This window comes from Lithobates pipiens, unplaced genomic scaffold, assembly GCF_037356315.1.
Source record: "Lithobates pipiens isolate NorthernLeopardFrog02 unplaced genomic scaffold, aLitPip1_a1.2 Scaffold_23, whole genome shotgun sequence".
In the NCBI taxonomy this organism is placed as follows: Eukaryota; Metazoa; Chordata; class Amphibia; order Anura; family Ranidae; genus Lithobates; species Lithobates pipiens.
This window is the reverse complement of record NW_027507785.1, coordinates 336,908,228-336,933,227: the sequence shown is the minus strand read 5'-3', so window position 1 is coordinate 336,933,227 and position 25,000 is coordinate 336,908,228. Positions and strand designations below refer to the sequence as shown.

Here is a 25,000-nt window from a genome sequence, read left to right as displayed (position 1 = left end):
TGTGTGTGTGTATATATATATATATGTGTGTGTGTATATATATATATGTGTGTGTGTATATATATATATATGTGTGTGTGTGTGTGTGTGTGTGTGTGTGTGTATATATATATATAAACCAGTAATACAAACAATTCATCAATAAAAGTCTGAGAATATCCGTATTAAAACAGCGCTCTATATAGAGTTCATAGTCTTTTCACAAATAATTGTGTATGAGCTCTAAAGCAAAGAGAGTCCTTAATGTGCAGAAAGGGTGATTGTAGTGTTTTAATCAACGTTGCGAGGTGTTCAAAGTGCTGCTGACATTTCTTCCACCATAAAATGGGAGTGCTTCACCGCGTGCGATGCATCCCCCGCAGGGGGTTAAACTCACCAGACACCGTTGATAAAACCAGCCTTAAGGAGTAGTCACTCTTTTTGGTATACCCAAAAAATCCTACGTCTTCACTCAGGGGTCACGTTTCCAGCAATACTCCAAGTTTATCATAGAATAAAACAAAGTATACATATAGTGTAATACTGTTTTTAGTTTTTTTTTAAAAAGATTGCTCAAACACAAAAAAATATCCCCATCGAAATATCTGCGTACATTAATCAAAACATCACAAGCATTCAATGTGTGTGTGTTTCACCGGTATTCCTGATCCCTGAGCCGTCCACCTGTGTTCCTCTGTGTACACTATGAATGACTTCCTTGTCTTTGGTCAGCGGTGGAACGCACACCTCACTTCCGGGGGCATCGTGTAGGCCACGCTCTGACGCGTTTCGTCACTTCTGACTTCTACGGAGGGCGTGGCTACACGACGCCAGCGGCCAGCTTATATTACCCAGTCTCCGCCTGTGTTGGCCAATCACTCAATCGTGCAGCGTTCGGCCCACATGACAACACTCATAGTCATGGCAACCGGACGCCATCAGCCTTTACCACATACAGGCAGAGAAATACACTAATGGACATGCTCGATCGCCGAACAGGTAGCCTGAAATAAGTCATACTAGCATGGCGATTGTTACCCCTGGAACAGCACATTGACCAATTATGTTAAACATTAAAATTACAATTAATATATATATATATATATATAAAAGCATAATGCAAAAGAGGATGGCCAGAAACCGAAGCAATATACCATCACATAGTATATGTATATATATGTGGACCCCCTAGAAGCAATAAATTGTAACCAATGTGGACAAAAGGTATACATAAAGTCCATTAAATACCATGCATGTATTTTATGTGCATATATACAAATATGCATCCTTAAGCTATATCCCCTACAGCGCTGAAATTGGCACCGGGATCCAAGAGGATCAATATATTTGGTATATAGTATATATCAACCAACAAAACAATTTCTAGGGAGAAAAAAATATATAATTCTTGAGAAAAAAATTATATATATATATATATATATTTCTTGAGGAAAAAAGGGGCATTATATATATATATATCTCATTAGATCCTTTTTAGAGCCTGGGAGATGCAGCCCGTGCTCTCAGTGCGAACACCTCGGCTGCCCATGGATGCGTCGGCATTAAAGCCCTCTTTGTGTTACTTGGGCAGCAAGAGGGTAAAATGTTCATTTCTGAAATGAAGATCTTATGAAATGATTGGTAAATGTGGTATATATATGTGTGTAGGTTGCCCTTCTAGTTAAAATTTGTTTTGCGACATTATTCAAAATTTTTTTATATTTATTTAAAAAATTTAAAAATAAAATATAAAAATATAAGGTTGTATGGCACTAAAAGTATTATATAGCCCAAAAAAATGTTTTATAATAATAGAACACAGAAATCTACCTCTATGTGTATATGATCATATTAAATAGATGTTGGTGTAAATGTATACATACCAGCACAGGCATTTTATGCTGCTATAAATCAAGCATCTATATCGTATATATCATATAATGCATTGTACCCCCATTAGTAAATTGTCCATATACCATATCTACGCATGAAACAACAGAATGCATGCCATTTTATAAACAGAGCCAGCATGCTGGAAAATAATAATCACTAATAAAACAATTAATGTCTAGGTCCATTTAACCCTTTTGGTGCTAAAGTGTCTACTAGATATATCCACTCAGTTTCGCGTTTAGATAATTCTCGTAATAAATTAGACCCTCTCCGGGAGGGTTTCATGTGATCTATACCCCAAAATTTAAGTCCGGATGGGTCCTGATTGTGATAAATTTTAAAATGCAGGGACACATTGTGATCCTTAAATCCCAATTTAATCATAACAGACCTGACAGATTTTTCCAGTTTGTTTGGTTCTATTGATATCTCATATGCAGACATATACATAGGGATATACATTAATATATTCTTTTGAATCTGGAGTGTAGTCCCTGATTTGCGCTGAGTGCTATATTATAGGGCGGTTTTGAAATATACCTGTTGTTTAGATAGATAGATAGATATATATATATATAATATATATATATATATAAAATACTTTTTAAATAATATCCTCCCGCATGTGAATTTCCTGCCCTATAATATTTTTTTTTAATATTTCATTTATAATATATTTGTTAGTATTAAAAAAAAATTTTTCCTTAATAACATATCTATAATACTTTTTTAATACGTTATTTGTGGGCTGTAAACTCATGCTGTGGTGTGTTACGTCAGATTAGGTGACCCGTCAAATTTTGTAATGGAAGTAACGTTTGGTCACGGCCATCTTGGTACACCCCGCACTCGTCCACAGTAAGGATACAGTGAGAAGGTGGCAAGCAGACATCTTGTTACACCCATTGAAGTCTTGCATTTCACAGTTATTTTTACCAGTAAACTCCACTTATATCATGAAATTCGGGATTGTGAAATCCGTCTCGCTGTTTAGATGTTACATTTTCTAAGCAGCGATGTTCTCGCAGATTGACAAACCTGTGAGGTCAGAAGGCTCGCCGCTGCTTTTAACATTCAACATCAAAACCGTGTCATGGATTTCTAAATCCTGTATTTCACAATATTAGGTCAGTTTACTGGTGAACATAAGTGTGAAATGCCAGACTCTGGTGGGTGTACAAAGATGTCCGCTTGCTGCCTTTTGACTGTATCCCTACTGTGGCCAAGTGTGGGGTGTACCAAGATGGCTGCAACGGAGCGTCACTTCAGTTACCTAATCTGACGGAACACGGCGCTCACTGGACACAGTTTTTCCGTCTCACTTCCTGCATTCCTTCATAGTTTTATCTTTCCGGAAAGCTCCGCCAGGCACTGCTCATTTGCATACCCATGATGCACTTGTGCTGCAATGAACCCAATGAATGTACAACTTTAATTCTAATGTTTTTATTGAATGGATGAGAAATTCTCGTCTTTTTGTTGCACAGAATAGATTTTCTATGTGTGGGAATGTGAAGACGCATTGAAGTCATTTAGTCTCCCTGATAGTAAAAGGAAGTGCGATTTGTTGGGGGTTCTCCTCCTGCGGGGGTCAGGTATACTCTGGTTTCTCTTCAGATCGAATAAATCTTTCGCCTTTTACTAAAGATTTCCGTGGAGAGGAACAATTATGAGTTTCTGAGAATTTTTTGATGCCCGGCGGGTGCTGGGCTTGCTTGTTGGTTTAATATCAGAATGAAATTCTCTGGATTTGGTGATGGGATTGAATATGTACAATGTTACCGCCGAGCCAAATCATTCCTGGATGATGCCGATCGGTGAAATACAAAGTCCAGTCGTAGTGGAAAGTTCAACTATAAAAAGAAAAAGATTCAATAAAATGGCAAAAAAACAACAACAACAAACAAACAAAGGATCATTTTCCAGTCTTTTGATAAAACGGATTCATTATATGTGATGGGGGGAGGGGAAGAGGAAATGATCGGTGTGACAAACTGATAGAAAATAAATATAAGGACCGGTTCACACAGAGGGGCGACACGACTTCCAGAGAGACTTTGGGAGGCAACTTGGACATGACTTGAGTTTGAATCTCAGCGCGACTTGAGGCGACTCACAACTTGAAGTTGCCTCCGGGACAGGGGAAGCTCTTCATTTGAAGCTCTCTGTATTCATCTATTTTCTCCAGTTTCTTTGAGAATTGCTGTGATCTCCTGGACCGATTATTAACCACTTCGCACCCGGCCAATGTACATATATGGCCGGGTGGGAGCCGCCTCCTTCTGACAGGCCGTTCAGGAACGTCCTTAAGAAGGAGGGGGATCGTGCGCACGTGTGCCCGCGCAGCGGCGCGATCCCGATGTGCTCGTGTCACCCGGACATGGCGCATCTAGGATCGGCAGGAGGGCTCTGTGATTGGCCCTCCTGATCACATGACGGCCGCGTCCAATCACGGCCGTCATGTGATGTAAACAAACAGCCGGTTGCTAGGCAATCGGCTCTCCTCTCCTCACACAGAAGTTGTCACTGAGGAGAGGAGAGCAGATCGCTGCAGGTGGTTGGTGATCAGTGAGTATGGGCTGCTTTTTACAGCTTTTTACTAACTGATCACCCACACATGTCACATGTAAACACACATGTCATCACAATACACATGTCCCCAAAAAATAAAAAGACGTCCCCAAATAAAAAAACACATGTCCCCCACATATGTCCCACTAAAATCACTTGTCCCAATGATTATCTGCACACATATGTACATGATCATTTGCGTACATATGTCCGTCATCACACAAACCAATTATTATTAACACTTAACAGAATTTTTTTTACCAAAAACATGTAGCAGAATACATTTTGGCTTAAATTTATGACAAAATTTGATTTTATTGGATTTCTTTTAAAATAGAAAAAAAGAAAATATTGTTTTTTTTTCCAAATTTCCACTTTTTTTGCACTTATATCGCAAAAAATAAAAAACGGAGTCGTGAATAAATACCACCAAAATAAAGCTCTATTTGTGCGAACAAAATGATAAAAATTTCATTTGGGTACAGTGTAGCACGACCGCGCAATTGTCATTGGAAGTGCGAGAGCGCTGAAAGCTGAAAATCGGGCTGGGAAGGAAGGGGGCGAAAGTGCCCCCCGGTATTGTAGTGGTTAAGCTTCCTTGACGACTTCTCCGCCTGGCAACTCTACTTTCTCTATTCTGAAATTCCAACAATCATTCTTGGTGACTTCAGTATCCCTGTTAATCTTCCCGCTACTTCTAAACTCTTGAGCCCTGACCTCCTCTTTAGACCTAAAACAATGGAGAAACGCTTCCACTCACTTTGTTGGCAACTGTTGACCTCGTATTCTCCCACCTATGCACTCCGCTCACCCTCCCCAATATTCCTGTTCCTCTATCTCAGGGATATGCAATCAGCGGACCTCCAGCTGTTGCAGAACTACAAGTCCCATGATGCATAGCAAGACTCCGACAGCCACAAGCATGACAGCCAGAGGCAGAGGCATGATGGGACTTGTAGTTTTGCAACAGCTGGAGGTCCGCTAATTGCAGATCCCTGCTCTATCTGATCACCACCTTATTAGTTTCACTCTCTCCTTATCTTCCTCCTCCTTACCCTCCAACTACCAAACTATTCCCCGTAGAATCCTTCGCCATCTTAACCCTTCTCTTCTTTTTCTGCTACAGATTGTCTTTATGACAAATTCTCATCCTTGTTCTGCCCCAGCCTGGCCATTTCTGTCTACAACAGTTCACTGTCCTCCACCCTGGATACCTTCACCCCCCTCACTACACACAGAATCCGGCCCCGGCCGCTACAACCCTGGCAGACGGACAATACCAGAAGCCTCAAACAGCCGTGCTCATGAGCGTCTGTGGTGTAAAACTAAGTCACAGCAAGATTTCAGCCAATATAAATCTGCCCTTCAAAAATGCCCTTCCTGCCTCCACACTGCCAAACAGACGTACGTCATCACTCTCACACAGCCCCCATCAACTCTTTTCTACCTTCACTGCTCTACTTCATTCTCCACCGACTTAGGCCGCGTACACACGCGGGGACTGTTCGCTCAACTTTGTCCGTCAAACAGTTTCAGCGGACAGTCCGCTCAAAATTAGCATGGACGGACTTGGCCACACACGACGAACGAACAGTCCGCTGAAAGCGTGCGCGATGACGTGAACGGCACGTACGACGGGACTAGAAAACGACGTCCTATACACTGCAATGCAAACTTCGGCGTGTAAATCCTTTCTGAGCATGCGCGGAACTTAGTTTGACGAACAAGCCTACACACGAGGGGACTGTTCGCTGAAACAAAGTTTCAGCGGACAGTTTTTCGGAATTTCCGAAAAACTTTGTTCAGCAGACTGTCCGCTGAAAGCCCCACACACGAGCGGACTGTCCGCCGAAACACTGTTCAGCGGACAAAGTTGAGCGAACAGTCCCCGCGTGTGTACGCGGCCTTACTCACTGCCCAGGAGATTGCTAATCACTTCAGAAATAAGATAGATATAATTCACTTGGAGATCTCCTCCACTCTACAGATATCGCCCTCGCTTTACACTCCTTGTCCTCCTGCACAATCAATACTTCCCTGTTTTAACCCAGCTACTACAGAGGAAGTCACTGAACGTTTTTCCAACGCCCACCGAACCTCCTGCCCCCTGGACCCCGTTCCTTCTCAAATACTACGGTCACCCTCTGGCTTCATCCTACACTGTAAATCATGTATTCAACCTCTTCCTCTCTACCGGCATCTTCCCAACCCTCTGAAACATGCGCTAGTCACTCCAATACCAAGAAAGGCCTCACTGGGCCCACCGATCTTAACAACCTAAAACCCATCTCCTTACTCCCTTTTTCCTCCAAACTCCTTGAACGTTTAATCTACGATCGACTGAGCGACCTCCTTGATCCCCTTCACTCCACAGAAACTGCCCTCCTAAAACATACAAATGACTTACTAACCATCATTATTCCATCCTCTTACTCTTGGACCTTTCTGTAGCCTTTGATACAGTTGACCACCCCCTCCTCCTCAACTCCATGGCTGCGCTCGTCGTTGGTTCGCATCTTGCCTATCTCACCGCACCTTCAGTGTCACTCACATCTCCACTTCCTCCTCTCCTTACTGGGGGTCCTCCAAGGTTCTGTCCTTTGGACCTCTACTATTCTTCATCTACACATCCTCCCTGGGTCAGCTGATCGCCTCCCATGGTTTCTACCATTTATATGCTGATGACACCCAAATCTATCTCTCTGCCCTCAGCTCACCCCATCAATCCCCCCACATATCACTGATCTACTAACAGACATATCAGCCTGAATGTCGCTTCACTTCCTCAAACTGAATCTATCTAAAACCGAGCTCTTAATATTTTGTCCCCAGTGTGCCCCTTCCCCCGACTTCTCTGTCAAGATCAATGGCACAACTATCAGTCCGTCCCAACATGCCAGGGGTAACCTTAGACTCCGAACTGTCCTTTCAGGCCCACATCCAATCTCTATCCAAATCTTGCCACCTCAACCTCCACAACATCTCCAGAATACGCCCCTTCAACCAATGACACCACCGAGCTTCTAAATCACTCCCTGGTCATCTCTCTCCTCGACTACTGCAACTCCCTTCTCATTGGATTACCTTTACATAGACCATCCCCCCTTCAGTCCATCATGAATGCTGTCTCAAGACTTATCCACCTTACCAACCATTCGGTGTCCTCCACCCCTCTCTGCCAATCCCTCCACTGATCTCCATTCAGTGTCCTCCACCCCTCTCCACCAATCCCTCCACTGACCTCCATTCAGTGTCCTCCACCCCTCTCTGCCAATCCCTCCACTGACCTCCATTCAGTGTCCTCCACCCCTCTCTGCCAATCCCTCCACTGGCTTCTATTCAGTGTCCTCCACCCCTCTCTACCAATCCCTCCACTGACCTCCATTCAGTGTCCTCCACCCCTCTCTACCAATCCCTCCACTGACCTCCATTCAGTGTCCTCCACCCCTCTCTGCCAATCCCTCCACTGACCTCCATTCAGTGTCCTCCACCCCTCTCTACCAATCCCTCCACTGACCTCCATTCAGTGTCCTCCACCCCTCTCTACCAATCCCTCCACTGACCTCCATTCAGTGTCCTCCACCCCTCTCTACCAATCCCTCCACTGACCTCCATTCAGTGTCCTCCACCCCTCTCTACCAATCCCTCCACTGACCTCCATTCAGTGTCCTCCACCCCTCTCTACCAATCCCCCCACTGACCTCCATTCAGTGTCCTCCACCCCTCTCTACCAATCCCTCCACTGACCTCCATTCAGTGTCCTCCACCCCTCTCTACCAATCCCTCCACTGGTCTGCATTCAGTGTCCTCCACCCCTCTCTACCAATCCCTCCACTGACCTCCATTCAGTGTCCTCCACCCCTCTCTACCAATCCCTCCACTGACCTCCATTCAGTGTCCTCCACCCCTCTCTACCAATCCCTCCACTGGTCTCCATTCAGTGTCCTCCACCCCTCTCTACCAATGCCTCCACTGACCTCCATTCAGTGTCCTCCACCCCTCTCTACCAATCCCTCCACTGACCTCCATTCAGTGTCCTCCACCCCTCTCCACCAATCCCTCCACTGACCTCCATTCAGTGTCCTCCACCCCTCTCTACCAATCCCTCCACTGGTCTCCATTCAGTGTCCTCCACCCCTCTCTACCAATCCCTCCACTGACCTCCATTCAGTGTCCTCCACCCCTCTCTACCAATCCCTCCACTGGTCTCCATTCAGTGTCTTCCACCCCTCTCTACCAATCCCTCCACTGACCTCCATTCAGTGTCCTCCACACCTCTCTGCCAATCCCTCCACTGACCTCCATTCAGTGTCCTCCACCCCTCTCTACCAATCCCTCCACTGACCACCATTCAGTGTCCTCCACTCCTCTCTACCAATCCCTCCACTGACCTCCATTGAGTGTCCTCCACCCCTCTCTACCAATCCCTCCACTGACCTCCATTCAGTGTCCTCCACCCCTCTCTACCAATCCCTCCACTGGTCTCCATTCAGTGTCCTCCACCCCTCTCTACCAATCCCTCCACTGATCTCCATTCAGTGTCCTCCACCCCTCTCTGCCAATCCCTCCAATCCCTTCACTGGTCTCCATTCAGTGTCCTCCACCCCTCTCTACCAATCCCTCCACTGATCTCCATTCAGTGTCCTCCACCCCTCTCTGCCAATCCCTCCAATCCCTTCACTGGTCTCCATTCAGTGTCCTCCACCCCTCTCTACCAATCCCTCCACTGACCTCCATTCAGTATCCTCCACCCCTCTCTACCAATCCCTCCACTGACCTCCACTCAGTGTCCTCCACCCCTCTCTATGAATCCCCCCACTGACCTCCATTCAGTGTCCTCCACCCCTCTCTACCAATCCCCCCACTGACCTCCATTCAGTGTCCTCCACCCCTCTCTACCAATCCCCCCACTGACCTCCATTCAGTATCCTCCACCCCTCTCTACCAATCCCTCCACTGACCTCCATTCAGTGTCCTCCACCCCTCTCTATGAATCCCTCCACTGGTCTCCATTCAGTGCCCTCCACCCCTCTCTACCAATCCCTCCACTGGTCTCCATTCAGTGCCCTCCACCCCTCTCTACCAATCCCTCCACTGATCTCCATTCAGTGTCCTCCACCCCTCTCTACCAATCCCTCCACTGGTCTCCATTCGGTGTCCTCCACCCCTCTCTACCAATCCCTCCATTCGGTGTCCTCCACCCCTCTCTACCAATCCCTCCACTGGTCTCCATTCGGTGTCCTCCACCCCTCTCTACCAATCCCTCCACTGACCTCCATTCAGTGTCCTCCACCCCTCTCTACCAATCCCTCCACTGATCTCCATTCAGTGTCCTCCACCCCTCTCTACCAATCCCTCCACTGATCTCCATTCAGTGTCCTCCACCCCTCTCTACCAATCCCCCCACTGACCTCCATTCAGTGTCCTCCACCCCTCTCTACCAATCCCTCCACTGGTCTCCATTCAGTGTCCTCCACCCCTCTCTACCAATCCCTCCACTGACCTCCATTCAGTGTCCTCCACCCCTCTCTACCAATCCCTCCACTGATCTCCATTCAGTGTCCTCCACCCCTCTCTACCAATCCCTCCACTGATCTCCATTCAGTGTCCTCCACCCCTCTCTACCAATCTCTCCACTGACCTCCATTCAGTGTCCTCCACCCCTCTCTACCAATCCCTCCACTGACCTCCATTCAGTGTCCTCCACCCCTCCCTACCAATCCCTCCACTGACCTCCATTCGGTGTCCTCCACCCCTCTCTACCAATCCCTCCACTGATCTCCATTCGGTGTCCTCCACCCCTCTCTACCAATCCCTCCACTGGTCTCCATTCGGTGTCCTCCACCCCTCTCTACCAATCCCTCCACTGATCTCCATTCAGTGTCCTCCACCCCTCTCTACCAATCCCTCCACTGGTCTCCATTCAGTGTCCTCCACCCCTCTCTACCAATCCCTCCACTGACCTCCATTCAGTGTCCTCCACCCCTCTCTACCAATCCATCCACTGACCTCCATTCAGTGTCCTCCACCCCTCTCTACCAATCCCTCCACTGGTCTCCATTCAGTGTCCTCCACCCCTCTCTACCAATCCCTCCACTGACCTCCATTCAGTGTCCTCCACCCCTCTCTACCAATCCCTCCACTGACCTCCATTCAGTGTCCTCCACCCCTCTCTACCAATCCCTCCACTGGTCTCCATTCAGTGTCCTCCACCCCTCTCTACCAATCCCTCCACTGATCTCCATTCAGTGTCCTCCACCCCTCTCTACCAATCCCTCCACTGACCTCCATTCAGTGTCCTCCACCCCTCTCTACCAATCCCTCCACTGATCTCCATTCAGTGTCCTCCACCCCTCTCTACCAATCCCTCCACTGGTCTCCATTCAGTGTCCTCCACCCCTCTCTACCAATCCCTCCACTGATCTCCATTCAGTGTCCTCCACCCCTCTCTGCCAATCCCTCCAATCCCTTCACTGGTCTCCATTCAGTGTCCTCCACCCCTCTCTACCAATCCCTCCACTGATCTCCATTCAGTGTCCTCCACCCCTCTCTGCCAATCCCTCCAATCCCTTCACTGGTCTCCATTCAGTGTCCTCCACCCCTCTCTACCAATCCCTCCACTGACCTCCATTCAGTATCCTCCACCCCTCTCTACCAATCCCTCCACTGACCTCCACTCAGTGTCCTCCACCCCTCTCTATGAATCCCCCCACTGACCTCCATTCAGTGTCCTCCACCCCTCTCTACCAATCCCCCCACTGACCTCCATTCAGTGTCCTCCACCCCTCTCTACCAATCCCCCCACTGACCTCCATTCAGTATCCTCCACCCCTCTCTACCAATCCCTCCACTGACCTCCATTCAGTGTCCTCCACCCCTCTCTATGAATCCCTCCACTGGTCTCCATTCAGTGCCCTCCACCCCTCTCTACCAATCCCTCCACTGGTCTCCATTCAGTGCCCTCCACCCCTCTCTACCAATCCCTCCACTGATCTCCATTCAGTGTCCTCCACCCCTCTCTACCAATCCCTCCACTGGTCTCCATTCGGTGTCCTCCACCCCTCTCTACCAATCCCTCCATTCGGTGTCCTCCACCCCTCTCTACCAATCCCTCCACTGGTCTCCATTCGGTGTCCTCCACCCCTCTCTACCAATCCCTCCACTGACCTCCATTCAGTGTCCTCCACCCCTCTCTACCAATCCCTCCACTGATCTCCATTCAGTGTCCTCCACCCCTCTCTACCAATCCCTCCACTGATCTCCATTCAGTGTCCTCCACCCCTCTCTACCAATCCCCCCACTGACCTCCATTCAGTGTCCTCCACCCCTCTCTACCAATCCCTCCACTGGTCTCCATTCAGTGTCCTCCACCCCTCTCTACCAATCCCTCCACTGACCTCCATTCAGTGTCCTCCACCCCTCTCTACCAATCCCTCCACTGATCTCCATTCAGTGTCCTCCACCCCTCTCTACCAATCCCTCCACTGATCTCCATTCAGTGTCCTCCACCCCTCTCTACCAATCTCTCCACTGACCTCCATTCAGTGTCCTCCACCCCTCTCTACCAATCCCTCCACTGACCTCCATTCAGTGTCCTCCACCCCTCCCTACCAATCCCTCCACTGACCTCCATTCGGTGTCCTCCACCCCTCTCTACCAATCCCTCCACTGATCTCCATTCGGTGTCCTCCACCCCTCTCTACCAATCCCTCCACTGGTCTCCATTCGGTGTCCTCCACCCCTCTCTACCAATCCCTCCACTGATCTCCATTCAGTGTCCTCCACCCCTCTCTACCAATCCCTCCACTGGTCTCCATTCAGTGTCCTCCACCCCTCTCTACCAATCCCTCCACTGACCTCCATTCAGTGTCCTCCACCCCTCTCTACCAATCCATCCACTGACCTCCATTCAGTGTCCTCCACCCCTCTCTACCAATCCCTCCACTGGTCTCCATTCAGTGTCCTCCACCCCTCTCTACCAATCCCTCCACTGACCTCCATTCAGTGTCCTCCACCCCTCTCTACCAATCCCTCCACTGACCTCCATTCAGTGTCCTCCACCCCTCTCTACCAATCCCTCCACTGGTCTCCATTCAGTGTCCTCCACCCCTCTCTACCAATCCCTCCACTGATCTCCATTCAGTGTCCTCCACCCCTCTCTACCAATCCCTCCACTGACCTCCATTCAGTGTCCTCCACCCCTCTCTACCAATCCCTCCACTGATCTCCATTCAGTGTCCTCCACCCCTCTCTACCAATCCCCCCACTGACCTCCATTCAGTGTCCTCCACCCCTCTCTACCAATCCCCCCACTGACCTCCATTCAGTGTCCTCCACCCCTCTCTACCAATCCCTCCACTGACCTCCATTCAGTGTCCTCCACCCCTCTCTACCAATCCCTCCACTGGTCTCCATTCAGTGTCCTCCACCCCTCTCTACAAATCCCTCCACTGACCTCCATTCAGTGTCCTCCACCCCTCTCTACCAATCCCTCCACTGACCTCCATTCAGTGTCCTCCACCCCTCTCTACCAATCCCTCCACTGATCTCCATTCAGTGTCCTCCACCCCTCTCTACCAATCCCCCCACTGACCTCCATTCAGTGTCCTCCACCCCTCTCTACCAATCCCCCCACTGACCTCCATTCAGTGTCCTCCACCCCTCTCTACCAATCCCTCCACTGACCTCCATTCAGTGTCCTCCACCCCTCTCTACCAATCCCTCCACTGACCTCCATTCAGTGTCCTCCACCCCTCTCTACCAATCCCACCACTGACCTCCATTCAGTGTCCTCCACTCCTCTCTACCAATCCCTCCACTGACCTCCATTCAGTGTCCTCCACCCCTCTCTACCAATTCCTCCACTGACCTCCATTCAGTGTCCTCCACCCCTCTCTACCAATCCCTCCACTGACCTCCATTCAGTGTCCTCCACCCCTCTCTACCAATCCTTCCACTGGTCTCCATTCAGTGTCCTCCACCCCTCTCTACCAATCCCCCCACTGACCTCCATTCAGTGTCCTCCACCCCTCTCTACCAATCCCCCCACTGACCTCCATTCAGTGTCCTCCACCCCTCTCTACCAATCCCTCCACTGACCTCCATTCAGTGTCCTCCACCCCTCTCTACCAATCCCTCCACTGACCTCCATTCAGTGTCCTCCACCCCTCTCTACCAATCCCACCACTGACCTCCATTCAGTGTCCTCCACTCCTCTCTACCAATCCCTCCACTGACCTCCATTCAGTGTCCTCCACCCCTCTCTACCAATTCCTCCACTGACCTCCATTCAGTGTCCTCCACCCCTCTCTACCAATCCCTCCACTGACCTCCATTCAGTGTCCTCCACCCCTCTCTACCAATCCCTCCACTGGCCTCTATTCAGTGTCCTCCACCCCTCTCTACCAATTCCTCACCCAACAAATAAAATTCAAAGTACTAACAATACTTTACAGCTCCATCCACAACTCTGCCCCCAGCTACATCACTAACCTAGCCTCAAAATGTGAAGAATAATAATAATCGCGCTATGGAGACAATTACTAAAAAATAGAAACAAATGAGAAAAATCAAAAAACATTACGGCTGCTTCTGTAGTATAAGGAAAAACCCCAAGTGAATAAAGTGTGAATATTATACTCAGCGCTGCGCCAGCAAACAATGAAGTGCCGATGTTGCTGTAATCAATACAATAAAATCAACAAACAATATAAAGTTCTCCATATATGATGAGCTGAAGATGTAGAGGTCCTGGGGACACGCCGCGCTCCCCTCCTGGGGCCCCACTCACCAACAATCATCTTCAAACCAACGATTAGGACTTCTGGTTACGATCTGTATATAGGTGAGGATGTCGCCTTCCTTCCACTGATTGGTTATGGGACGTCCGGGATATCCGGGTGGAGGGATCACCTCTCCAGCTCTCCGGTACCCGGATTTCCATATAATAGACATATGGCAATGAAGAGAGAAAGGTGTTCAGTGTAATACGGCTAAAATGCGTTTGTTAAAGGTCAAAGTCATTGCACTGACATCAAAGATTTAAAAACACGCAAAGAACGCCGCCTTGGCGTGCGAAGAACCGTCGCCAGGTCTCCTCCGGAGGAGATATTAAAGATGGTTGTTGGTGAGTGGAGACCCAGGAGAGGAGCAGGGAGTGCCGCCGGGATCTGGACAAGTTCAGCTCATCATATATGGAGGACTTTATATCATTGCACTAAATTTGCACTTTATATTGTTCATTAATTGTATATATTGATTCCAGTAACATCGGCACTTCATTGTTGGAGGAGCGCCGAGTGTAATATTCACACTCTGGTCCCAAAATACCAACCAATCCACTCTCTTCAGTCCTCCAGCTCTCCAGCTCCTTTGTCCCCTCCTCCCATGCTCGCCTCCAGGATTTCTCCAGAGCTTCTCCCATCCTTTGCAACTCCCTACCTCAAATCTGTCCGACTTTCCCCTAATCTATCCATCTTTAGACAATCCCCGAAAACCCTTCTCTAAGCACTTGCAAAGTTCAGGTACATATTCAGTAGCAGGTTGGCAGCCCTGTGCGAATCTCCGTACCTATGCGGTGGCTCGGGCAGTTGTGGTCGGGCGTCCTCTTGCACATGCTGCGGGAGTGTGCCCGCGGGTCGGGTGGACTCTGTCTGCCCCATGATCGCCTAGTACAGAGACAGGACGAGTGTCTGCCAGTGTAAAGAAGGCGGATCCCCGTTCTGACAGGGGCCATGTCAGATCTTATGTTCCCAGTGATCTCTGTCATGTCCTGGTGAGCCCACCCCCCCCCCCTACAGTTAGAACACACTTAACCCCTTGATCGCCCCCTAGTGTTAACCCCTCCCTTACCAGTGCCATTTATACATTGAGCAGTGCATTTTTATAGCACTAATCGATGTAATAATGTCACTGGTCCCCAAAGAGTGTCATTTGGAGTCAAAATTGTATGCCACAATGTCGCAGTCCCGCTAAAAATCACATATTGCTGCCATTACCAGTAAAACCAATTAAAAAAAAAGAATAAAAAAAATGAATAAAAGTCCCTAAATCTATTCCATAGTATGTAGAAGCAATAACTTTTGCGCAAACCAATATATGCCTATTGCGATTTTTATTTTTTTATTTATTTAACCAAAAATATGTAGAAGAATATATCGGCCTATACTGATGCATAAGAGTTTATTTCATATACATGTAAATTTATAATTTTTTTGGATGTGTATTACAGCAAAAAAAAAATGTGTTATTTTTTTTCTAAATTTTTGCACTTTGTTTATAGATAGCAATGATAGCAGAGGTGATCAAATACCACTAAAAGAAAGTTCTATTCATGGGGGAAAAAAAGGGACGTCACTTGTGTTTGTGTACAGCGTCGCACGACCGCGCAATTGTCAGTTAAAGCGTCGCAGTGCAGAGTCACAAAAAATGGCCTGGTCATTAAGGGGGGGCCAATCCTTCCGGGGCTGAAGTGGTTAACTTAAAGAAGCCTATCCTGCTTCTAACTAATAACTTCCTCCATCAGCTCATCCCCCACAGCGATTACCTTTTTGTATCAACTGACCCTCCCCCTCCTAGATTGTAAGCTCTCAGGATCAGGACCCTCAGATTCCTCCTGTACCAAATCGTAATGTAACTGTACTGTCTGCCCTCATGTTGTAAAGCGCTGTGCAAACTGTTGGCGCTATATAAATCCTGTATAATAATAATAAAAAAATAGATTAGGAATTGCTTTGAGTTGATTGGGTGAGGTAGTAGAAGAGTGCGAAAGCCCCTCCCCCTCCTCTGAATTCTCCTTTGACCAGACGCCATTGTCTGCTTAGTCACTTCTCATCTCCACACTTCCCAGCATGCTCCTCTCACTGCGCTCTTTATATTTTCTAATGTCTTTTATTTACTCTACATTAACCACTTGCCGACCGCCTCACGCCGATCTACGTCATCAGAATGGCACGGGCAGGCATAAGCACATATATGTACGTCCTTTGCCTCCCGCGGGTCGGGGGCCCGATCGGGCCCCCGCCCGGTGCCTGCGGCGGTCGGTTTTCGTTCGGGAGCGATCCCGGACGAGGGGACGGCCATTCATTCATGGCCACCCCCTCGCGATCGCTCCCGACGAATAGAAATCCCCGGTGACATCACTTCCTCTCCTGTAATGTAAACACAGGAGAGGAAGTGATGTATTCTCTCCTCCGTGTCGGTATTTTTCGTTCCGACACGGAGGAGAGCGGATCAGTGAGTTGCACCAACACATCCCACACACAGTAGAACATGCCAGGCACACTCACACCCCCCCTTTACCCCCCGATCACCCCCCCAATTACCCCTGCCCCCCAGTCACAGTGACACCAATGTCATTTTTTTTTTTTTTTTTTTTTTTTTTTGCATTGGTGTCATTTGTGACTGTAATAACTGTTAGGGCAGTTAGGGTTAGCCCCCTTTAGTTCTAATGTACCCCCCTAACCCCCCCAATAAAGGTTTAACCCCGTGATCACCCCCCGTCGCCAGTGTCACTAAGGCTGGGTTCACATTGCAGCGGTTTATGAGAACGAATGTGATTCGCACCGCACTGCAGTGCAAATCACATCCGATCTCTGTGCGATTCGAGTTCAGCCATTCGCCGCACCCGCCACACCCGCCGCACCCGCCGCAAATTCGCACGGGACCCTTTTTTTGGCCCGCAGCAGAATCGGATCGCATGGGTGTTCACACCATGCGATCCGAGTTTGCAGATCGCACTGCGATATGCGAACTGATCTGGGGGTGTCAGTAACATTTCACTGACACTCCCAGCAGTTCGCATAGGGCAGTGTGAACTGCCGCCGGGAGGCATGCGATGCGGGAACCCGCCGCGGATTCGCGGCGTTTCCGCATCGCTCCAGTGTGAACCCAGCCTAATAAGCGATCATTTTTCTGATCGCTGTATTAGTGTCACAGGTGACGCTAGTTAGGCAGGTAGGTATTTAGGTTCGCCGCAGCTTTTTATAGCGCTAGGGACCCCCATATACTACCGCATAAAGCCCCCTGATTGCCCCCTAGTTAACCCTTTCACCAGTGATCACCATATAACTGTTACAGGTGACGCTGGTTGGTTAGTTATTTTTTTATAGTTTCAGGGCACCCGCCATTTATTACCTAATAAAGGTTTAACCCCCTGATCACCCGGCGGGTGTCATTTGTGACTAATAACTGTTAGGGCAGTTAGGGTTAGCCCCCTTTAGTTCTAAGGTACCCCCCTAACCCCCCCAATAAAGGTTTAACCCCGTGATCACCCCCCGTCGCCAGTGTCACTAAGGCTGGGTTCACATTGCAGCGGTTTATGAGAACGGATGTGATTCGCACCGCACTGCAGTGCAAATCACATCCGATCTCTGTGCGATTCGAGTTCAGCTATACAGATAGTATGGCTGAATTCGTGTCGCACCCGCCGCACCCGCCGCAAACTCGCACGGGACCCTTTTTTTGGTCCGCAGCAGAATCGGATCGCATGGGTGTTCACACCATGCGATCCAAGTTTGCAGATCGCACTGCGATATGCGAACTGATCTGGGGGTGTCATTAACATTTCACTGACACTCCCAGCAGTTCGCATAGGGCAGTGTGAACTGCCGCCGGGAGGCATGCGATGCGGGAACCCGCCGCGCATTCGTGGCGTTCCCGCATCGCTCCAGTGTGAACCCAGCCTAATAAGCGATCGTTTTTCTGATCGCTGTATTAGTGTCACAGGTGACGCTAGTTAGGCAGGTAGGTATTTAGGTTCGCCGCAGCTTTTTATAGCGCCAGGGACCCCCATATACTACCGCATAAAGCCCCCTGATTGCCCCCTAGTTAACCCTTTCACCAGTGATCACCATATAACTGTTACAGGTGACGCTGGTTGGTTAGTTATTTTTTTATAGTTTCAGGGCACCCGCCATTTATTACCTAGTCTCACTAGTGTACCCCTAAATTTAGGGGTGTCTACTTTCTAAAATGGGGTCATTTGGGGGGGGGGGGGTTTGTGCCATCTTGGCATTTTATGGCCTTCAAAACTGTAACGCCCTTAGAAAGCCTGAAGGCGGTGCTTGGTTTTTGGGGCCCCGTACGCGGCTAGGCTCCCAAAAAGTCCCACATATGTGGTATCCCCGTACTCAGGAGAAGCAGCAGAATTTATTTTGGGGTGTCATTTCACATATGCCCATGGCATGCGTGAGCAATATATCATTTAGTGACAACTTTGTGAAAAAAAAAAAAAGTTTGTAATTTTCCCGCAACTTGTGGCAAAATATAAAATATTCCATGGACTCAACATGCCTCTCAGCAAATAGCTTGGGGTGTCTACTTTCTAAAATGGGGTCATTTGTGGGGGTTTTGTGCCATCTTGGCATTTTATGGCCTTCAAAACTGTAATAGGTAGTGAGAAGTGAACTCAAAAAATTACGCCCTTAGAAAGCCTGAAGGCGGTGCTTGGTTTTCGGGGCCCCGTACGCGGCTAGGCTCCCAAAAAGTCCCACATATGTGGTATCCCCGTACTCAGGAGAAGCAGCAGAATTTATTTTGGGGTGTCATTTCACATATGCCCATGGCATGCATGAGCAATATATCATTTAGTGACAACTTTGTGAAAAAAAAAAAAAAAAAAAAAAGTTTGTAATTTTCCCGCAACTTGTGGCAAAATATAAAATATTCCATGGACTCAACATGCCTCTCAGCAAATAGCTTGGGGTGTCTACTTTCTAAAATGGGGTCATTTGTGGGGGTTTTGTGCCATCTTGGCATTTTATGGCCTTCAAAACTGTAATAGGTAGTGAGGCGTGAAATCAAAAATTGACGCCCTTAGAAAGCCTGAAGGCGGTGCTTGGTTTTCGGGGCCCTGTACGCGGCTAGGCTCCCAAAAAGTCCCACATATGTGGTATCCCCGTACTCAGGAGAAGCAGCAGAATTTATTTTGGGGTGTCATTTCACATACGCCCATAGCATGTGTGAGCAATATATCATTTAGTGACAACTTTGTGTAAAAAAAAAAAAAAAATTTTTTTTTTGTCATTATTCAATCGCTTGAGGCAAAAAAATAAAATATTCAATGGGCTCAACATGCCTCTTATCAATTTCCTTAGGGGGTCTACTTTCCAAAATGGGGTCATTTGGGGGGGTTTTGTACTGCCCTGTCATTTTAGCACCTCAAGAAATGAGATAGGCAGTCGTAAACTAAAAGCTGCGTAAATTCCAGAAAACGTACCTTAGTTTGTAGATGTGACAACTTTTGCGCAAACCAATAAATATACAATTATTGACTTTTTTTTTACCAAAGACATGTGGCTGAATACATTTTGTCCTAAATGTATGACTAAAATTGAGTTTATTGGATTTTTCTAATAACAAAAAGTAGAAAATATCATTTTTTTTCAAAATTTGCGGTCTTTTTACGTTTATATCGCAAAAAATAAAAATCGCAGAGGCAATCAAATACCATCAAAAGAAAGCTCTATTTGTGGGAAGAAAAGGACGCAAATTTTGTTTGGGTACAACATTGCATGACCGCGCAATTACCAGTTAAAGCAGCGCAGTGCCAAAGTGTAAAAAGACCTCTGGTCATTTACCAGCAAAATGGTCCGGTCTGAAAGTGGTTAAATAAAATAAAAACAGTATAAATATTTATCATTTTTAATTATATTTTGTTCCCCATATGGAAGTTTAAGAATAATAAAGTTACTTGGTAAATTGCCCCTCCCCCTTATCTGAAGAAGACTTGTCTGTATGTGGCAGCGATCGGCGGTCGGGGGTCAGGTATACTCTGGTTTCTCTTCAGATCGAATAAATCTTTCGCCTTTTACTAAAGATTTCCGTGGAGAGGAACAATTATGAGTTTCTGAGAATTTTTTGATGCCCGGCGGGTGCTGGGCTTGCTTGTTGGTTTAATATCAGAATGAAATTCTCTGGATTTGGTGATGGGATTGAATATGTACAATGTTACCGCCGAGCCAAATCATTCCTGGATGATGCCGATCGGTGAAATACAAAGTCCAGTCGTAGTGGAAAGTTCAACTATAAAAAGAAAAAGATTCAATAAAATGGCAAAAAAACAACAACAACAAACAAACAAAGGATCATTTTCCAGTCTTTTGATAAAACGGATTCATTATATGTGATGGGGGGAGGGGAAGAGGAAATGATCGGTGTGACAAACTGATATCAAATAATTATCACCAGTTAAACAGGAAGTAAATCCTGATGAGTTTACTTCCTCTTTTTTTTCCCTGCAAAGGTAAAGCATAATGGACTACTATGCATCGCATCGCATCGCATCGCATAGTAGCCCATTATGTGTCACTTACCTGACACAGGAGCCAGCGAAGTCACCGCTGTCCCCTGTAGTCCGCCGCATCCATCTTGCTGGTGGCGTCTCACAGCTCCACCGCTGTCATTCGGCGAAGCCGCGATGACGTCACTCCCGCGCATGCGCACGGGACTCGACAAATGCGCCAGCTCCATTTTTGGAACTGCCGCGCTCAGTGCGCCTGCGCGCCGCTGTCTAAGGCGCATGCGCCGTAGACAGCGTTGCCCGTTTTCGTGCAAATATCTCCTAAACCGTATAGGTTTAGGAGATATTTCTTGGACCTACAGGTAAGCCTTAATCTAGGCTCACCTGTAGGTCAAAGTGGTTTGTAAGGGTTTACAACCACTTTAATAAACAATCAATTGATTTTGCTGAAATAATATAGAAATGGAGAGAAATTCTCCTCCCAGACAAGACCGGAGTCGTCCATCATTTCAGGGACTTTCAAGCAGAAACTTATTTTTCCCCTTAGTGTTGTCTTTAACCACTTGCTTACTGGGCACTTAAACCCCCCTCCTGCCCCCCCTCCTGCCCCCTCCTCCTGCCCTCCCCCCTCCCTCCTTCCTCCTCCCTCCTTCCTCCTCCCTCCTTCCTCCTGCCCTCCCCCCTTCCCTCCCCCCTTCCCTCCCTCCTTCATCCTTCTTTCCTCCCTCTTCATAGTTTGTTTATAAAATTTTGCAAACGGGTCATTTTTCTCCTTCATCGATATTCGCTGATGAGGCGGCACTGATGGGCTCAGATAAGGCGGCATTGATGGGTGGAACTGACAGAGGGCACTGATGGGCACTGGTAGGTGGTATCAATAGGTAGCACTGGTAATGACGCACTGATTAATTTATAGGCAGCACCGTGGGCACTGATAGGTGGCACAGGTAGGTGGCACTGATAGGTGGTACTGTGGGCACTGGTAGGTACCTTCATGATGGGGACTGATGTCCCTCTTGCAGCCGCCCGTGATCGGCTTTTCTTTTCCTCTTCGCGCTATCAGCATGAGGAGGAAAAATAGCCGATTACCAGCTATGTTTACATCACATGATCAGCTGTCATTGGCTGACGGCTCATAACGTGGTAAGGGGTCGGGATCAGCCTCTTACTCCGATCTGTGATCAGCAAGTCTCATAGACTCGCTGATCACAGAGCGCACCGTGCGCCCCCTACAGGGAAGTGCTGGCCGCCCGAGCACAGGAGGATGTCCAGGGCCAGATTAAGAGTATCATGGGCCTGGTGCTGAGGATTTTGATGGGCCTTTTTATGGAAATAAATAAAATGAAAAATTCACACTGTATGGCCAAGAGAACCCAGGTGAATGAGCCCTTACATTTTTTAATTATTTATTCCCATTTTTTAATTATTTTCTTCATTTTATTATTATTTGTTGCAGTTTTTTTTTTTTACATTTTTTGGGAAAATGGAGCAGTGGAAGGTGATAATACTACATACATGGGGGGGGGGGGGGGGGCTTTCCCAGAGCAGGGGGAATCTAATTTTTGATTGAAAATGTATACTTTATTTTTCAAGAAAATATACAAAAAACAAAAATACTTTTAACAGGGTACATTCCACACTGTACTGCGATGCAGCGCATAAAATACACTACATGACAATACAGTTCCAAACATACAAATAAATTACATTCATTCTGCGGTATGATGCCTGATGTGTTGTGCAGAGTAATAATACCCCGAAACATCACATCATGCATGACGCCGCATTACCCTGAAAGCATTACCAAAAACCATTACCAAATACATATCACGTCATACAGTCTTAGTCAAAGTCAAAATCTAGATGGCATTTCAAAGAGCAACAGGTGTGATGGGGGGTGGAGAAGGTGGGGGGGGGGGGAGAAAGAGTTCACAGGCCCGAAGCTTTATTGAACTGCCAAAAAGGGTACATAGTGGTGGGGGAGGGGGGGAGGGGAAATCTTCAGACCTCCTCTTCCTCCATGTTGTCCATCAGGTGATAGTCTCTGAGCGGACTGTGAGTCAGTCTGCGGCAGTCCTGGATGGACATCCTCTCCCTCTGGTGGATGAGGCGCTTTCTGGCGCACCAAACAGCGTCCTTAAAACAACACAGCACCCGCCAGGCACTATCAATGTCCTCTTGTGAGTGAGTCCCACAAAATAGTCCGTTTAACACACCAAAGTGTGTTATAGCAGTCTGTGGAACAAAGTCTTTGAGGTCAGGTTCCAGAGCCCTCAACAGGCCCTGTGCAAAGGGACACTCCCAGAAAACATGCAGAGCAGTTTCCTCCTGGATGATGCAGAAGGGGCAGTGTCTGTATCTGCACAGGTTTCTGGCATGCATGAATGTCCTGAGTGGCAACCCCCCTTGGATTGCCATCCATGCCAGATCTTTGTGCCTGTTGGTAAGTCTCTTTGAAGAAACATTCCTCCAGACCACTTTGCAAGTGGCTGAAGGGAGGCCTGGAACAGTCTCAACAATGTCCGATGCTCTGATCAACTTGTGGATAGTTTTTGGCTTCCACAAGTCGGGCTTCACTCCATGTAGCCCCTGCTCCTTAATAAACTTGAACGTGTCCAAGTAATACCAAGGAGTGTCCCAGTTGTAGGGGATGGAGCTGTCCCATTTGTCCCATCCAAGGGACCTCCAGAGAGGCAGGAGGAAAAAACGGGACATGGAGTTACCGCCAGAGTCTACAGTTCTGTCCACCAAAGTTCTGCGGGTGCAGTTACAGGCAAAGAAGACCCTCAGTAGAGTGGCAATGTCGGGCACGCCCTTACCGCCCTTGAGGGGTTCCTTGAACATAACCGCCCGCTTTACTCTGTCCATTTTGGAGCTCCAGATGGAGTGAAACACTGCCCTGGTGATGGCCTTGCAGGTGTTAACCCGGGGGGGCCAGGCCTGGGCGAGGTACTGCAACACAGGGAGAATCTCGCTGCGGAGTACCAGTGTTTTACCTTCGATGGTGAGTTCTCGGAGGCTCCAAAGTCCAAACTTCTGTCGCATCTTTGCCAGTCGTTCTTCCCAGGACTTCAGGGCTGCGCCCTCTGCTCCAAACCAGACCCCAAGGATTTTGATGAAGTCTGCTTTGATGCTGAAGGGCATAGGTGCAGAAGAAGGCAGGAACCACTTTCCGAAGAGCATGACTTCCGACTTCCCGCAGTTGACTTTTGCCCCTGAAGCTTGGCCGAAGTCCTCACACGTCTGGGCGAGTGTGTCGATGGAGTGCCGGTCGGCACAGAACACCGTCACATCATCCATGTAGAGCGAGCACTTGACCTCCCGTCTGTCTGGTCCTGGTGCGGTGATCCCTCTGATCTCTGGGTTCCGTCTGATGCTTCGGGCGAAGAGCTCTATACAACAGACAAAAAGCAGAGGTGAGAGAGGGCAGCCTTGTCTGACCCCAGACAACACTGGAAAGGGGTCAGTTTTCCAACCGTTCACCAACACCACACTACAAATTTCATTGTACATTACATTTACATACGAAAAAAACATCTCCCCAAGACCAAACCTGCGCAGAGCGCTGCACATAAACTCATGGGAGACACGGTCAAAGGCCTTCTCCTGGTCAAGGCTGACCAGGGCCGCGTGCACACGGCGGCCATGAATGTACTGGACCGTGTCCCGGACAAGCGCAAGGCTGCCCGCAATCCTGCGACCAGGAATGCCACAAGTCTGATCCGGGTGGATGATCTGTCCGATGACAGATTTCAGCCTGTTGGCCAGAACCTTGGCGAGGATTTTGTAGTCCACGTTCAGAAGAGAGATCGGACGCCAGTTTTTCAGGTCCGATCTCTCCCCCTTGCGCTTATACAAAATCGTGATCATCCCCTCCCTTAGGGTCGGAGGCATTCTGCCCTCCACCACCATCTCCTCGTACAGCTCGAGCAGGTCCGGGCCTACGAGATCCCACAGCGTTACATAAAGTTCAACTGGGAGACCATCGCAGCCCGGGGTCCTGCCTTGCCTAAAGGATTTAGCGGCAGAGTGCAGCTCCTCCAACACCAAGGGGGCGTTGACGTCCGACGAACCTGCAGGATCAATTTGGTTAGAGATACCTGACAGGAACCTGTCGGCTGCCTGTGAATCTGTTGTTTTCGGGGAGTAGAGGTTGGTGTAGTAGTCGCTGACCACTTGCATCACAGCCTCCTTTCCCTTCTGGAGTGTTCCGGTCTCGTCACGCAGCTCAGACAAGGGTGTGTGTCCTGAGTGGAGTTTCCTGAAAAAGAAAGAATTACACTTCTCACCTTTCTCAAGGTTCTCCACCTTGGCACG

General features: G+C 48.1%; 1 protein-coding gene and 2 non-coding genes across 4 annotated transcripts in view; all 3 read left to right on the top strand.

Moving 5' to 3' along the window:
- The window catches only part of HECTD3 (HECT domain E3 ubiquitin protein ligase 3), a 150,568-nt gene that overhangs the window by 39,954 nt on the left and 85,614 nt on the right, over positions 1 to 25,000 (top strand). The window lies entirely within an intron of this gene.
- On the top strand, positions 3,470 to 3,584 carry LOC143928590 (U5 spliceosomal RNA). Its single transcript, XR_013262434.1, has one exon. It is a non-coding gene; the product is annotated as a U5 spliceosomal RNA (small nuclear RNA).
- LOC143928589 (U5 spliceosomal RNA) lies at positions 20,211 to 20,325 on the top strand. The gene has a single exon (XR_013262433.1). It is a non-coding gene; the product is annotated as a U5 spliceosomal RNA (small nuclear RNA).